Here is an 18,265-nt window from a genome sequence, read left to right on the forward strand (position 1 = left end):
TGAAAGCCAGGCAAAATGTGTAAATAAAGATGGCAGCAAACTCAAACTGCAATGAGATTGAAACATGAGCAATAACACACTGGTATCAATTTGACTTCACATTGTGTATTTTCATGTAATTGCACATTTGTGGGCTGCATGGCGATCGAGTGGTTAGACCTCATAGCTAGGAGACCAGGGTTCAATTCCACACTCGGCCATCTGTGTGTGGCGTTTGCATGTTCTCCCCGTGCATGTGTGGGTTTTCTCCGGGTACTCCGGTTTCCTCTCATATTCCAAAAACATGCTAGGTTAATTGGTGACTCCAAATTGTCCATAGGTATGAATGTGAGTGTGAATGGTTGTTTGTCTATACGTGCCCTGTGATTGGCTGGCGACCAGTCCAGGGTGTACCCCGCCTCTTGCCTGAAGACAACTGGTATAGGCTTTAGCACCCCTGCGACCCTCGTGAGGATAAGCGGTAGAAAATGAATGAATGAATGAATGAATTTACAAAAGGTAAAAGTGTAAAAACGCATTCCTAAATTGGAGTTCAGGACGCAAAGCAAATCGATCAAACCTTTTTTTTTTTTTTTACGTAACTAGCTGCTACAAATGAACAGATAACTTTTGTTATATATAGGCATCTTACCATTGAGTTAGTCTATCCATAATCAGAATCATAAATATGTGATCACATATGTGAGTAGATGAAAAAATTTAAAATTCGCAAAATGCAACTTTTTAGTCACAGCCTGAAGCCCTGCACACTCTGTCAGAAACACATTATCAATAAAGCTATAGATTGGAAACAAAACAGCAAACAGCATTCCTGCGGCCCTCGTGAAGGATAAGTGGCATAGAAGATGGATGTATGGATGGAAAAAAGTATCTTACATATCAACAAAGCGATTTCGGAATGGACTGTGTTCAACCTGAGCGGTTCCACTGTAGTTTGTTTTGTTTCCATATATTGTCAGCACTCTTGGTGTCCTCGGAAACTGAATGTGAAGACACAAAAGTTTGATAATAAAGGTGGAAGTAAGAGGAGTTGACTTGGCATGTGGTCCAAGAGCCCATGAAGCCAGACATGCATTGGACAGGTGCAGTGACCAAATAGACAAAAAGAAGAGGAGCAGGCTTTTAGAGGCAACTCAAAGTCATTATCTATTCAATCACAAAAAGGAGAGATGAAGGTGTGAAAGGTTGCGGACTATCGTTCTTTTGCTTCAGTGCATTGAGAGCCATGGTCCAGCACTCTGGCTGTGAGGAAGATTGTCTACCCTGAAAGATGGCTGCTCAAAGGAGTTTTTTTCCGCCTTTAATAACAGCAATCTGCTGTGAAAATCAAATCCCAAATGCTATTTCACTGAATCTAGCAAACGTCTGCTCAGAAAAGCATGCAACATGAATATTGCATTCTCTCATATACAAATAAACAACCCCCCCCATCAATCAGGGGGCATAGTCGAGGTAATTGATGTGGAAGAATAAACTGCTAATGAAAACTGCCTAGCAAGAAATGCACGTTTAAAAATGGCATCATTCTATTACTGTGTGGATTTAAAACGCAGCTCTTCAGAGGAGCGTCTAATCTATTTTCACGCACGGATGTTGGTGCACACGACCCAGAAAGGTCATAACATGTGACCCTCTCACATTGTCGATCACCTGTGTGACACCACAACAGACCACAACAATCCAAGCATGAACACAACCCCTTAGTTAGCTACAATAATAGCTTCATCCTCGCCATTAAGGTCAGATATGGGTTCTCCATTTCTTCTCCTCTCTGGCCTAATTCCCACTTTTCCGAGGTGGATGAGAGGGATCAGAAATCCATCCATATGCATGGCTAACTATCTGAGGAGGGCAGGAGGTAGGTCTCAGTCTGGTCAGCTTCTCTGAAAGTACCCCTAATGACATGTAATGGAGGTATGGGAGTTGGCTCAGACGGGCTCACCACCACTCAGCATCTAGACCGGGAATCCCAGCACAAAATAGTCAGCAGGAAAATTTACCTTCAATTTCCCTAACTATAATTCCACCTACTTACCACCCTAAACATATCTAACCCTTTTTTTCCATTATTGAGCTTACTGAAAACTGCAGCATCCAAAAGGCATATGACTCTCATGATGCAGGTTCTACAGCTTAGGCTGAATGGAGAAGTGCGGGGAGGTCGCTGGTGTGGATAGTCCGTCTCAAAGTAAACATAAGGAATGATGGGATCGAGAGGCTGGTCTTAGCTCAAGCCCCTCATCAGTACAGTCAACACATGGAAGATTGGGTTCACATCCCCCCAAACCGCACTCTGAATTCTGTCTGTCTTCCACAATAGAAGTATCCCCACAGTCAACCCATATTTCCCTTCTTTTCCATTTTAGAGAATATCAGATAGAAGGGTAATGCAGGTAGGAGAAAGCTGGCTTATACTTAGAGGTGAAGGCGTCCTGTTCAGATGGCTTCAACTATGAGACAGCCTTCCATCAACACATAAACCTCTCCCAAATATTTTATTTAGTATGTTTGGAGCCATGTTTAAAGTACGTCAAGCTTGAGTGGCATATGTATTTGTAAGGATCATGTGTGGTCCGCCATTTATCCGACCAAGGAGAGGTCATTGGGGCAGTGATTGGAGTGGGGAAAAAGCCAACTTTAAAGTTCTACATCCACATAAACGTGAGGTTTTAATAGGACCGAGACTGGAGCTGTAAAAAGGCCATAGTGCTATCAAAATATATGAATGAGCAGATTAGGTTTAGGGATCTGATATAAGAGATGTCTATGTACAGTACTACATGCAGTACTTATGTACATATATTTCAAACCTGAAGAGACACTTTCCACACATCTAGCCAACAAAACAAAACATAAGCAACGGAAACTACGCTTTGGCCTGCTGCCCCCTGTTGTTTCTTTTCTGTCCTGCAGACTCCTGCCTTGCTCTCCTAGTCTGCACGCCTGTTGCCTATCAGCCATTAGGCCTTCTTATACCACTCAACTTCCATTATTCCCCTGTCGGATTGTTTGCCTTGTCATGCCTCGCCCTGCTGCACATCGCACACTTCATTTTTGCTCCTGAGCTTTTGTCTCTCTGCCCTGGAACTTGTACTTTTGCCACCTACTGTCTGTAAGTAGTTGAGCCACTTTGTAAATTCTTATTTGCTACTTTGTACTCTTTTGTTTGTACTTTTAGCTTCCCAGTGACCTTCCGTCACTGGTGTCTTTTGTTGTACTTTGTTTTTCCTCCTCTGTGAGTGCCCTTTGTTTATCATGAAATACTTTTTTCTACATTTGACTTGGTCTCTGTTCTGGGGTCCTCAACACCTGGCACGAGTGCCACCCAGCGAAACACATGCAAACAAACAGGTGGTGCCAAATGATCCCCAATATTAAAATATAATTACTAGGTCCCCATGTGGGTCAGAGCTTTTCTCACTGTCTACCACACATTCACATAGCACGGACCTGGAGAGAAATGGTGTTGTTTTAGTGTGAAGCTAAAGATTTCATGAAACACATTTTGGTTTTCTTTCTTGCGAGCTGTAACACAGAAAAACATAAAATATTATTATTTTATTATTAATTATAGTTCTGCTTCCTTTATTTTCATCAGTGGAACTGTCTCTAGACCAAACAACATGAATAAATAAGCCATTTAAGACATAATCAACACTCTTTTGCTTGTGTGTGTGTTGCTATAAATGTGTTCCTTTGGAGAGTGCCAGGCAAACAGGAAGTGCCATCTGGGGCTCAGCTTTGAGTTTTTGCTTGGTGGTGTTAAGGCTGTAGTTGACAGTAGTCATGTTTTTATTTGGGATTTATATTAGGGGTTATTGTGCTTGTTGTGAGATAATTCAAACCTGAAATAAAAGTTTGTTAGTCCGGCACTGCTATTTGTGTGTCTGGTATGCTGCTGAATTTATGTGTAAACGCATCAAAAATAGACTGAAAGTCTATCTTTTGCATTGCATAATTACACGACGCCTGAGATGCCTGGTGTGTCCCACACGGTATTACGCATCTGATATGAATTTGGCTTTGGTGTTTTGCAGGTTTTATCGCCCCAGAACTAAACCATTACTTGTGGGTGGTTTAATAATCTGAGTACTTGGCTGAGCAAACATGTTGGCCATCCCTACAACCAACTTAATGCTGTCAACACAGCTCCTCCTTGGTGGTGATGCCATTTTCCAGTATTTGTTTATTTTACCATCCCTATAGAGGAGCGGCGATCTTTATCCGCACTACTAAAGCAGCATCAAGAAACAACTGGAATCGCTTCTTTAGACTGCATTCACAGTCTCTTTACTGCCTTGGTATGAAGTAATGAATTATAGATGTGATTAAAATCTGCTCAGTGCGTTTGCCGCCACCCGGTTTTGTCACTGTGTTCCCTGGCTTTAACGCCTCAGCCAATTTCTGCTTGTCAGGGACAGAGTAAGTGTGTGTGTGTGTGTGCTTGCACCGCCACCATCACAATGACCTTTCCACAAGCCCGGGGAGCACGCAATGCAGAGGAGAGGCAATAAAAGTAATGAAAGAAGCAAAGGCAATTAAAGTGGTGTGTGTGAGGGAAGCGTGGCTGAGATGAGCCTAACTGGAGGCGGCCCTGCAATGCACTACAGCACCATATCCCCCATAATCCCTCTGTGATCGCAGTGCAACCCTGGTGTGCTCCCAGTCTGATCATCCTCTTGCAGCATTCACCGCCTTAATCCGCGCAAAAGGACAGACGTCCGTACGCACTTCTTGTGCACACACACAGGGGAGCCATTTAGGGAGACAAGAATAATCACACACAATTATTTTGAGCTGCAATGTCTGGCACAATTAAGTGAGGAAAACTATTAAAAATAAATGAGCAAATGCATCCAGGCACACACACACATACACACACACACAGAAGCCATTTTATAGAAACACCCACATCAACACTGCACTGCAAATGTACTGCATAAGTAGAGTAAGTGAGAAAAATACTAAAATGTGTAAAAACATTCAGGCTCACAGACTGAAGCTATTGATGGAGGGATATCAGCACACAATTCTTTTTAAAATGCAATATACAGCAATGGAGTAGGGGAAGTATTAAAAATAAATGAGCATAGACATTCAGGAAGACACACAAACACATTTAGTTTAAGAAAATGATTGGCTCCCCTCTGTCCTTTGCAGCAGCGTGCTTCCTTACAGCCTGTGAGTATCATTAATGCCTTTCCTCTGATGTAGTTGCACAACCAACAGCAATTACCTCAAAAAGCGAAACTTGCAAATATGTAAGACATGTTGCTAAAGATGAGGATGTGGCAAAGGCGTGTGGTCTACATTTTATCTGTCTTGCAGAGTAGAGAGTCCAAAATGAAAAGGATGGCTTTTCAGGTCCAGTTGAGAGGTTGTTGTGTGTGACATTGACATCACTTAAGGACACAGTGTAGTGTCATGTAGTAAACACATGTAGTAAAATGCACAGATAGGGATACAATATGTATCAATGTGAATAAACGTTGACTCTTTTGCGCTGAAACAGAAGGGGTGCTCCGATTGATCGGTCAAAAATGACGGTATCGTCATCGGTGAATACTTGCTTTAATACGCCGATCCCTTGGATGAGATGTGGGGCTTCCTGTCTTTGTGAGAGTGATATACATTTTGCTCCCTCCAAAAATGTCTCACTGGGGTGGCGCTTTAAAAACCTTCCGATTGGTGTGACACTTGGACTGGGAAAAAAGGCTGGAAAGCACATGGTTAGAGTTCACATCGTAGTTGGTTAATATTCTGCATTATACGTTGGTAGTGTATTGTCTGTTTTCATTCACCTATTGTGTTGCTGTGTGTGTGTCTAGTTCTTTTGACACCATGAATAAGAATTGTGTGTGACGTGGTGACGCTCCGCAAATATGGTTCGTCTCACACACGTACACTACACCACCATCTAGTGGCTTGAATGTGACATGACACAATGATCTTTGAATGATAATCTTGTTTTATTTAAGTCAAAATGATCGAATCAGCAAAATTTGTTATTGTAACAGGACTAGTTACATGTGTTAATTTAGAGGCGGCATTGCCACATTTGCAACCACCAACAAATAAGAAAAAAAGGAAGAAGAAAATGGGGCTTGTCGATTGGCTAAGATCGAAAGAGGGGAATTCATTTCCTTGGAGCAAAATTGTTGTGTGCTGTCTTGGGCTTTTTATTCTCGATCTACTTTGGTGTTCAAAGTTTAAATTTTACGTTGGATCACCTGGGGAATCGCTGGATATTGCACACTACTTCTGATAGAGTTATTGCTCTGGACTTCATAAGAACCACGGTACAGTGGCACCTTTGTGGCCGCATTTGAGTCATCATAGTGTGTGGATCCGATGCAGGTCCTCTATGTGTTAACAATGTGATCGCTGCACAAATTCCAATATGCCCTTTCTTTTTTTTGGTTCATTCAACACAACAGGCTTCACAATCTATATCAATCTTTATATTTTGTGAACAGCGTGACCTCTGTAGGTTACCACCTCATTTGAGAGATGCTGTACAGTCCACACTAAAGACCAGACTACAAGGTGAAGGTGTCCCCTTCCCATCTCATGGACTTCTTAAACTCATGTTTGCTGTTCAAAGGAGTTCAGACTACTTTTCTTATTATTATTTTAGCACACTCACATCACAGCTGGCCAGTAGGCGGATTTCAAAGTATTCAAACCGCTACAACAATAAACTTAAATGTTCAATTAATACTTCTCAGACAGTTCCAATCAGACTGCATTATCATTGTTGTAAATGCATTAGACTATTTAGATTCTGTCCTCAGCACAGCTACTAATCAGCACTAATCAGATCCCCAATCTTACCCCACATGCTGGACCAAATTCAACAGTCACTTCCAACTGTGACAGAGATTTAAAACACATAGGTAGGCAGATGAAAGATACCCCCTAATACGCAGGAAAGAGATCAAATTGGGATTAAGGAGATTAATCTCAGATGGTAATTGAAAGAGAAACTTTTCTCATCAGTTTGATCTAACTTTCTAGGAGGCGTGAAGTGCGGTGTGATTTGGTATGCAAACAGATGAATGGCGGCGTCTCTTTGGTTGCCATATAATTATAGATCGACACATTTCTACACTTTTGAAGATATTTCTCATGTTTCCTCTGGGGTTAAAATATAATTACTAGTTTGGAAGCATAAATTCACACGGAAACTAATTCAATTTGTGAGAATGACCGGAGGGTGACACTTAACGGTGTATAAATGGTGCAAATTTGCTTCAGTCATAAGACAAGTGCATGGAAACAGGCTCTTTTAGAGATGAGGAAATGACCTTGGCAATCATAAGGATCACACACTCACAGGCTTATCTTAGAGGACACCGTGATAAACAACAACAGAAAATACATGTAAAATGGGAAAATCTGTTGGTGTTTTGGTACGTTAGTGGTGAGTAGATGTATTTTACTTAAAATGTTTTATATTTTTGTCATGTTATTAAATAAATACAGATTGTGAACTGCTCCAGATGTAGATGTTTGGAGTTGTCTGAACCCCTTAATCATGCTGTTTTATTTGCGCTTGTAACATTTAGCTGAGCGCCAACTTTCTAAGTACCGGCAAACACCTCTGGAAATTAATTACTAACTTACTAACTTAAGTTACTGGCAGTAATATAGGTCACTAAGGTGACTATAAGGGGACTTATATTATTAACAAAACATGGTGTGGAGCAAAATATTTATTACCATACGTATATATATGTGTGTGTGTGTGTGTGTGTGTGTGTGTATATATATATATATGTATATATATATATGGATGGATGAAAAAAGAAAATTCAAATTAATTATCCAACATTGGCCCAACATTGATATGACATTCACTCCCATGATGACCTTTGGGCCATAACTGTATTATGACTATGTATCTTGGAAAAAGTCATGTTGAATCTCAAAAACATTAACTGTTCATTCGTCAGGAAGGGCATCTGGAATATAAAATAAAATAAAAAGATCCACTTTGGCGACCCCGTAATCAAGGAAAAAGCCAAAACAAACAAACAAAATAATTCATATAGCTATATATGAAATATATTATATAAATATAATAGCGCGTGCCAACATATTCTATGAACAAGTTTGATTATTGTATAAACAATAATGAGTAATGAGTGTTGTTCTTTACCTTCAGTTTTACTTGACCGGGCCAACATTTAAGTCAAAGTCTATCCAAATAACTTATTCCCCACTAAGAATACCCCCGTGAATTAAGGTGGAGTTATTAAAATATTCATCTCCACATCTATTGCACCATAAAGTAGTGAATTGAAGAGGAAAAGATTTGAATCCTGATAAGATTCAAGCAGATAAAAGCTGCACTTGTGTGTTTACAGAGCAGTACACTGAGACACTGGCTTCAATCAATATATTGACGCTTTGTAATAGGGTCTAAATGACTCGGGTTAGAGACTACTGTGTGGAAAACCTTCACACTGCTCTGAAATCCCTTTAAGCACAACACAAGTTGGCTGCAGGGATGGCTCATATGTCTCTGATGGAATGTGTCAAACAGTCTATCTGTCCATTTTCTACTGCTTATATACAGTTCATGATCACTGGGATGTTGGAGCCTATCCCAGCAGATAGGGGTAAAAGGAAGACCTCGCTCTGGATTGGTCACTTTTGATGATGATCATATTTATTTCTAAATCAGAAGAGAAACATTAGATGATGAAACATGGTTCTATGTCGAGTAAATGTCCAAATAGTCAGTTTCCATAGGATGTATTTACTTTTTCATGACTGTACATGCAGTACATGTTAATACACAGTATGAATATATCTGTTTAATAATGGCATTAACGAAGCTGAAAGGGCCACCGACATGGGATATTCCTCCACTAACAAGTGAGGAGAAGTAACAGCTAATCAATATAAATTCAGCTTGCACACCTCTCACCAGTCTGATCAATATTCCTGGCAATTAGAATCCCCTATCTGCATGGCTGGAAGGACCTTGAGGTGGCTCGCTGGCCGACAAACACCCAATTTAGTCCTCCGCCTATCACTTAATTACTAAATCCTCCTTAATGTCTATTGGCAGATGGCAGGGGGTCGCCTGCAGGCCCCAGCGGCTGAATGGACATACGTATACTATTGCCAATGTATTGGTTAAGATGCTCCCATCTCACTTCAACTGGTAAGTTAAACTTCAGATTGCACGTGTATAAGGATTGGCCTAATGATCAGCTGGCCCACACACACAAGCCACCGGACTGGGAGGAGTGGAAGAAAAGACATACGGCTTTTGTCTAATGCATTAAACACAATATGATGACTGAACAAATTTGAACACATTCTTATCAGAAATTGGTTGTTCACTCCCTCAGCTCATGATCTCAGCACGGCCATTGGCCAATGAGCTGCTCTGCTGCAACGAAATGCATTATGGGATGAAGTTAAAATAGTTTTTATAGTCATATTGCTACTTGTCTTGTATATTTCTTAGGTATACCTTTTGAATGTTAAGTTGCTGTGTGATGATTTTAGCATTTTTATCTAAGATGATACCATGAGTCTAGGCCTGTCACGATAATGGATACATGGGCTTATCGAATAAAAACAGGTTGACAATTATGACGTCCTTGATAAATTGATATACATGTACGTATGTGTGCCTGTTTGCTTCTCATTACAAAAAGCGAGATACATTCAGGGACACTATTGAATTTAACCTGCTAAATTCACTTTCCCTTTCTTTTCTGTCCATGAATGTGTGTTGAAATTATTTTTGATGTGCATGATGGAATTGTTTCAAAGATTTGCAAGTGATTTTTGATTGAGTTCATGATATGTCATCAGATGGAGGTTTGCACTGACGGCCGCATCCACCGCATCACAACCACTGAGCATTCATTAATCATTGAAATCAGAACTGGATGAAGACTGTCTGTCTCAATCATGCATCTATATATTATTTTTTTTATTTGTTTCTGCTGCAATCTTCATCAACTCAGCAAAGACATTTTATCATCCAGGCGCCATCTGATGTAGAAGGACAGCATGTGCAGAACAAAGAGTTTGTGACACGCAAGTTGACTTGTCCAGATGGCTGTCTCACTTACTTTTTCTTTTGCAGCTGCTGAGATGAGAGGTGGCTGTGGTCACGTTCTTGTTGGGTGTTATTAATGGCAGCTCTGCGTAAAACACTGCAGCTCTTCGGGGTACAATACCAGTTGTCCTAATAGGGTCACAGGTGAGCTGCATTTACCAGCCAATCACAGGGCACAGGTCAAAACCGTTAAAAATGTTATTGTTTCAGCCTTTCCTTCAGACAGTAGAAACGTTCTGGGTAGCCTGAAACTATTTTTTTTTTAAAACAGGACAGGATGATTAAAAAAACCTTGGCATACATTTGCACAAGTAAACACCTTGTTTACACAACATGAAGTTTTCAAAAAAACAAAAACAAAACGCGTTTATTAAAAACAGAACTTTGCTTTGGTTCCGATTTTCTACAAGAAAAGCTCTGATAAAACATTCCACTGTTCTCAAATATCTTCATTTTTATTTTTCTACACAAAATAAGATCAAGAATAAAGAAAATCAATCAATCACTAATAAATAAATATAATAATAATAAAACGGCAAATAATTAAAAATTAAGAAACCACATATAGTTGGTGGGTACACAAATTATTTTTTTCAGATTAAAATTAACAAAGCATTATTAGAGCCCTGTAGACATGACAAAACACGACTATAGTCACATTTATACTCTTTTTATTTACAACATATTGCGCAACTGCAGGGTCTTGAGACACATACTAGATCGCAAACGAGAGCTAGCGACCTAAACGGTAGCCTCCAAGTTATTTCCTTTAAACTTAAAAAGCCAAAAACTTACCACTTCCACACGGATAGGGAGGATAACTACTAACAGTTATTTAACCTTTAACATGAACATTAATCAAATGTAATAATTTTTTCTGGGTACATGATACCATACAGCATCCATATCAAACTTGCGCGGGCCGCACTAACATTAAACTTTCATATCAAGGCGGGGGCCTCAAACTAGCGACGTGAGTTTGAGACCCCTGCTCTCCCGTATCCTTCATGACAAACAGCTGCGGGCCAAGTCGATCTGCTGTCTCAATCTTACGAATCCTGCGATACTTTCCTTTAAGGTGCAACCTTAACTTTCCCTTTAGGATGTAAGCGTCATGTACCTTTATGTTTAAAGGTTACATCCAGAGTATGGTGGACAAGGGGATACCCACCATCACACACACCCACAGACAGGTGCACACACAACTATCAGTTCCTCACATCACCTTGCAAAAATGACCAGAGGGGAAGTGAGGATCCTGGAGCTTCACTGAAGGACAGAGTGGGCACCTGCCTTTCTGCAGCCTCAAGCTATTGCCTCACAAGCTGCACACCAGTCACCCAGCTATCCTGCAATTAATTTGGTTTTGTTTTGCACTGAAGTTGACATACTGTATTGTACCAAATGGCCAGAATGAGGAAATGTCAAGGGCCTGGAAGAGAACAGCTTGGTGACAGACGTCACCTCCAATGTGTGCACACCTTCTGTGTGTTAAGGATTCAATTAAGCGGCACATCACACTGAGTGTGTGCCAGCACCTAATTACCTGTGAGACCTTGCCTGTGAATAGACTGTGTATGGATGACAGCTTTCACAGCACGTTACTGTATTAGTGAGGATAACTTTAACATCTACATACTGTAGAATATATGTATAACGGTGTGTGGATGTGCCTCCTGTCTCCATTTCTCCCAATAGCAATAAACACTTCATGAACAGAAGCTGCATTATTGCACTCAATGAAATATGAGCATGGGCATTACATGAAAATAAAAACATTACCATTTATGCATGTTTTAAAATGACTCCCGACATACGGCCTCTTCATCTCACACCATTAAAATAATGACGTGCCAGCAAGAGCTCCGCTACAGCAGCCCCGGTGCTGACACCCATCAAGACAAATCTATATTTCATGGCCACTTACAGATGTATAAATAGCCAAATGAGGTGCGCTAAACATCTATAAAATGGCACTAAAGGTTGCCAGAAGATGGCAAGTGTCGCAAGCCAGTGGCGCCGGTAATCAATCTGGTCTGGTGAGGTAGACGGAACCGAGGAAAGTAGAGCAGAGGTGCACGGCGTGGCTAAGAGGCAAGGAACAACACGCCACAATGGGGAGGCCGGTAAATCACATGTGCACGGCACGCTCACCTCACTGACACACAACCACTTGAAGTGACACGCCGCCTGATGGATCGCCACACTACACTCCATTAAGACAAACGGGTACAACAGGCACTGACATAACAAACAATTAGTCGTGGTTAGGGGTGTGGACTTTACTGGGCAACATTACCGATATGCATGACATGCATGTTGGCGATATATCGTTATTTTTAAAATATCAATACATCTTTGAAGCACGATATCAAAAACAAGCATATCGCTCATATTGATACAGACTGGATTTAATGCAGGGGTCTCATGTTTCAAGATGGTCCCGCCCGAGTGTATTTTCTGTGCAGCGATGGATGTTCATCGTGTTATGTTTGTAGCTTGCCGCTTGCTCCATTGTTTACACTCGGGGGCAGCTCTTAGCTTTGACCACCTCTTTGGAAGTGAACAGCGAAAAAGACGGTATAAAGGTTGCTGTGTAAAGACATGTTTACAGCCTGTCGTCATCATCACATCCGTTATACACAGCACTTCTAATTTCTACTACTAGTTAGCATCGAGTTTAGCAACCATTAAAGATACAATAAAAAGAGACAATTATTTCTAAACAAATAACAAAGGTAACACAATAAAAACTTAAGACAATGACACCACTAGTCATTTAGTCATGCAAAAATTATTTTTATTAACTTGGTTTCACATTCCAGCAAGCCATATGAAGAGTTGTCTTATTAATAGCTATGTGTGTGTGTGTGTTGTGAGTTAGTGTCTAGATATATGTTTCAAGACCATATGTGTGAGGAGCTGATTGTCTTGCACTGCACACTTGTCTTCCACTTGTCTTTGCAATTATACAATAGCTAGAGAATAAATGTGTTTTCATGTGATAACATTTCCCCTCTTGTTGATCAAATAAAAATACACCAAACACCATATCATCATACTTCATAAAGACTTTCATGACAATAATCATCAAATGCATTTTCAGTTTCAATCAGTTCAGTCATATGTGGCCATAGCGAAATGGTGACATGATCAAGATCAGTGCCGACAGGGATAGACAGTACCATGCTTGGCAAACAGTTTTTGGCTTGTTTCAGGATGATGGTTTTCATCTTTCTATCTTCTGAGTGGGAGAGGTTACTAGCACTTCACCACTCTATGGGAAATCTAACAGTGTTCTTTTCCTGTACTTGTCCTTGTGTGTATCTGTGTTCGGTTCTTTGGTCTTGCTCTTTATGTTGGTTCCACCCCAGAGTCAGGTGAACCGCCTGACAGTGGTACCTGTCTCTTGAAAAGTGACAAGTGAATCCAAGATGGTCGCTCAGCAATCTTTATCGCTGTTGGTGTTGTCAGCAACACTCTGGATGGACCTTCTCACCTTTGGTGGAACCAGTACTTCCGCTTGATGACATTGATCAGGACCAATTCAGGTTTCACTGGAACACGGTCTTCCTGCAAAGGCAATGAACTATCTGGCATCTCATTGGATATTTTTACATTTACACTTTCCTCATGTAAATTGCCCAGGTCTGTTTCTAACATCTGCTGTGGGGTTAATGGGGAATTGACTATTGGTACCAGTCACTTTCTTCCCTCATTTGTACCTCTGCTGAAAAAACATCAAAGTTTGCCTCTTCATGTACCACTGCAGTGAAAACAACTTTTATGATCCCCCCCATAATAGGCTCCTGACAGAGTACTTATGCTCTCCATAAAGAGGAGACCACAGTTCAGATAGCAAAGAGGCACCTTCACAATAGTAGGACTTGGAGAATGTGAATAAACACAAAACAACACAGAGCACAGGTTATACTTCACACAGGATGAGGTTTTGTATGGTTAATGGTGGTATGGCTTTGGAAGTACAAAAGAAGAGCAAAGGTTGGAAGATGAGATGTGAGGACTTATTTGTCCAGCCGGGCTGATGGCTGAGCAGAAGCTGCAAATCCACACTTCAATTATAGATAGACTTAAGCTTCCTTCTCTGTTGTTTGCCATCACAACGCAGACACACTTTTACTTTAGCCTTATGTTAGTCCATCGATGCCACTGAAAAATAAATCCACAGATTTTCAAAGATATGCTTTTCCAAATGCACATGCACACCAACCATCACACAAACAATAAACAGTAACCTGCCACTTAGTAAAACATAAATTCCCTTTTTCTTAGATCCACATTTGACCCACTTTGTAACATTAAATCTCCTGAATGATTGAATCTATCTAAAGGATTCCCTAATGTCTGGTATTCTGGTCTTTACTGGTGGGCATTTTTCCCCTATTGAGAAGCGATGACTGTCAATCCATAAGGGATGGACATTCATTCATTCATTCATTTTCTACCGCTTATCCTCACGAGGGTCGCAGGGGTCTCCTAGCTGTGAGGCCTGAACAGGATCATTATTAACAAAATAGCAGACAGTTAACTACAGTAGATATGATTTCATGTGTGACTTTCAAATGTGTGAGGAGTAGCGTGATCCATAATATGGTGTCTTGCTGGATGGCAGCATACATTACTGCATAAATCAGTGCTAAGCTGTAGTGTCGTTTCCTAACAGGCTATTTCTCTCCTTAGCCCATCACACACACACACTGCAGCCCTTGGCTATTTCTGATGCGCTTCAGAGCTGGGGAGGATGAATGAGGATGAGGAGTGAAGGGAGGAGGAAGAAAACTCCACTCCTCTTTACTTCCTTCAAATATGATTTTATGTAACTGTTAAATGACTTAATAAGCAATTTTTAATTAGTAAAAAAAAGAAGGATTTTAACGCATTCTGGTTATGTTTAGAGGTGTACTCTACTGGAAATGGACTCACATTTGTGTCCCAATACTTTTGACCAGATCCCTCATGTTTACACCTGTGTTTATCTTTGTCAGTAAGGTTAAAATTGAGTGTTTTATTGTTTTAACACTAGTTTTTAACAAGTCATGTTTGACATTGGGCTGCACGGCGGACCAGTGGTTAGCTCGCAGGCCACACAGCTAGGAGATCCGAGTTCTATTCCACCCTCGTCTGTCTCTGTGTGGAGTTTGCATGTTCTCCCCGTGCATGCATGTGTTTTCTGCGGGTACTCCGGTTTCCTCCCACATTCCAAAAACATGCTAGGTTAATTGGTGACTCCAAATTGTCCATAGGTATGAATGTGAGTGTGAATGGTTGTTTGTCTATATGTGCCCTGTGATTGGCTGGCGACCAGTCTAGGGTGTACCCCACCTCTTGCCCGAAGTCAGCTGGAATAGGCTCCAGCATACCCCCTTTACCCTTGTGAGGATAAGCAGTCAAAAATGAATGAATGACTGAATGAATTTTTGACATATGGATAACGGTTAAATGTCACCTATTCTATCCACCATGTTATCCTCCTGATTAATTTCCAACTTAACTGCTTGGCTTGTGATGTCATTAGCATAACATTTCCATGGATCCAGACCAACTATGAAGCCATTTCATCAAACACCAAATTTCAAATCTCATTTTGTTTCTAATATGATTTTCATACAAGGGTGTGATGGCTGCAGACAAGGCGGTGAGGGGTATTAGAGAATTGTTATTCCAAAGATAAATGGAGTCATCAATCAAAATTAATAAGACCACTAGGTTGGGAGTGATGCAGTCATGCATGCCTGCTTACATACACACATAGAGCCAAGGTCAGTGGTGGTACATGTGGGGGGGGGAATGAGGGGTAACCGCTGGCTTGGATTGAACTAAACAAAAAGCTCAGCTTAATCTCTCATCTTGTGGCACTTTAAGTCAACAGCAACACTGTCAAGTATGCACATCTATCACCACACGCAGCACAATAATGCAACAAACTCATAAAAAACTTGTCACCGTTCCTCCATAAATAATTTTGAACTGCTGCTTTGATTGCAAATTGAGCAACCCTCTCACTGCTGCCTCCTCCTCCAAACTGCCACGCTCGGCAATTAATTGTGAAAAATAAGGACGAAGAGCATAAGGGAGGGTGAGCGAATGTAAATAAGGCTGCAAAATCAATGAATGTAATCAATCTAAGCTAATTAAAAAGAACTATACTGTAACATGATCAAGGTGCTTAAAGAAGATTAGAATAAATGCACTGTGCCAAGAGGAACAAGCTGTAATTAAATGATACAAATTGTCATTCCATGGCTATGCTCTGTTTATTGACAACTTGGAAGAGGAGAGCCTGACACCCTTGACTGGCTCTCATGAGATACACTTAGACATGCAACAACAGCGCTATTCATTACACTGTGACCAGTTAGAATCGTAGACTTCCAATGCACAAGTGCATGAAACACACAACTGGAGCGTAGTAGTGCTACATATTGAAGATGTAAAACATTAATGCTCTTGGCAAAACTGTTTGAGATACAAATTTTGGTCCATTGGTGGACCTCATGTAATGATAATGTTACAAAAATGTATTAAAAAATGTATATTGTGGTGTACAATGCTGGTAATACACTAATCATCATTCAGCTTTTAATCTTATTTTTGTTGTAATGTCTTTTTTTGTTAATATATTTGTCTCTTTTATATGCATGAACGTGTAGCCTCAGCAAAAATTCCTGGCGGCAAAGATTTTTAGGAGCAGCATAGTCAGCGGCAACAGCATTTGCTACACCTAATGATTCATTACTTTAACAATATGCTGCTACTGCTGTTGAAGTTTGTAGTAGTGTAGAAAGCATAGCGTCGTATTGAGAGGACAATTGAGGATAATAATTGGACTCTCCCATATAGAATGGCAATGTTAAGTCAATGGATAAAGTAGGGCTGGGTGATATATCAATATTTTTAAAATATCGCTATTTACTCTAAGCACAATATCACAATACCCGCTACTGCTATTGCCCTGCGTCTACGTTTATTGTGACTGTGACATAGGTTGACGCCTTCACTGACACCTCCGCTCCGCTTGGGTAACTCCACTTCACTTTTTTGTAAACAGCGCCAACAAACTTGTTTTTCTACCTTCTACCTTGATGTAGTTTAAAATGTGTAATGTAGCTTTAATGAAGTTTTTGTATTGAATTGTGGACTCCTACAGAGAAGCTACACACAATAACCAGCACAGAAAACCTTCGAGATCTTCCAGAATCTGCACCGATTCCAGCTGTATTTCCTTGGATTTGGTCTTCTTGCACAGGTGATGGGTCACACTCCCAAACTACTACTACTACTTTCTAATTTAGCAGGAATATGAGTTGATAATAAATAAATAAAGTGTTTAGGAGCTACTAGCAGCTCATGAGACCCCTGACATAATGTGTATGAACTCCAAAAACAGGCACCGCTGGTCCAAGCTCACCTGCCTGAGGAGGAGCACTCATTGTCAGACACACTTTGTCAGAAGCACCGCTGGTGTCGTGGAGCTCAGGAGAAATGGCACGTGAGGGCGCTGTGTCCATTTCATCTGCCCGAGGAGGAGCACTCATTGTCGGACACACTTTGTCAGAGGTACCTACTTCTAAATTGGTCAGTCGTTTTCCTGGCTTTTCAGCACATTTGGGAGCCTAGAGAGAACACAAAGAGTAGCATAAATCTCCACCATGAACATATAGCCACTCCACCCGCCTACAGTATTCACGTCTCTCTTTTCTTCCTCACTGAGCCATCATCACCTGGTGAGTTTAAGTAAACACCAGGTTAAGCAATTACAAAGAAGCCTATATGCACCACCCTGGCTGCACTATTGCTTTTGTAAAGGGATAGAGTGGGGCCGAGTAGCCTTCAGCAAACATGAATCTTGCAGTTTCAGATTTCAGTTACTTCTGCCATGAATAAATAAACACATAAATAATTGAAAGAAGCAACATAAATAAATAACATCACAAACATTTTCACTGGTACCTCTGTAAATATCGGAGCTGCATATTAATGATAAAAACAGTACATGTAGCACTTTGAGATACATTATTCACCTCAGTGCTTTAAAATAAATTTACTTTATTAATTATTACACAAATCTCTCTCAGAACTCCGAAAATTCTCAGTCATGATGTTGGTCAAATTTATGACACACAAGGACACTGTGGAAAACAAATGACGAGCCTGTCA

General features: G+C 40.6%; 1 long non-coding RNA gene across 2 annotated transcripts; it reads left to right on the forward strand.

Moving 5' to 3' along the window:
• Positions 1 to 2,720: 2,720 nt before the first annotated feature.
• Positions 2,721 to 11,770, forward strand: LOC131139575 (uncharacterized). 2 transcript variants are annotated; one of them, XR_009132261.1, is made up of 4 exons: positions 2,721 to 3,112; positions 9,080 to 9,175; positions 9,838 to 10,231; positions 11,222 to 11,770. It is a non-coding gene; the product is annotated as an uncharacterized LOC131139575 (long non-coding RNA). The 2 variants fall into 2 exon arrangements; XR_009132262.1 differs by lacking the exon at positions 11,222 to 11,770 and having other exon boundaries at positions 9,838 to 10,512.
• The last annotated feature ends 6,495 nt before the right edge of the window (positions 11,771 to 18,265 follow it).

Source organism: Doryrhamphus excisus, chromosome 12 (genome assembly GCF_030265055.1).
Source record: "Doryrhamphus excisus isolate RoL2022-K1 chromosome 12, RoL_Dexc_1.0, whole genome shotgun sequence".
Lineage (NCBI taxonomy): Eukaryota > Metazoa > Chordata > Actinopteri > Syngnathiformes > Syngnathidae > Doryrhamphus > Doryrhamphus excisus.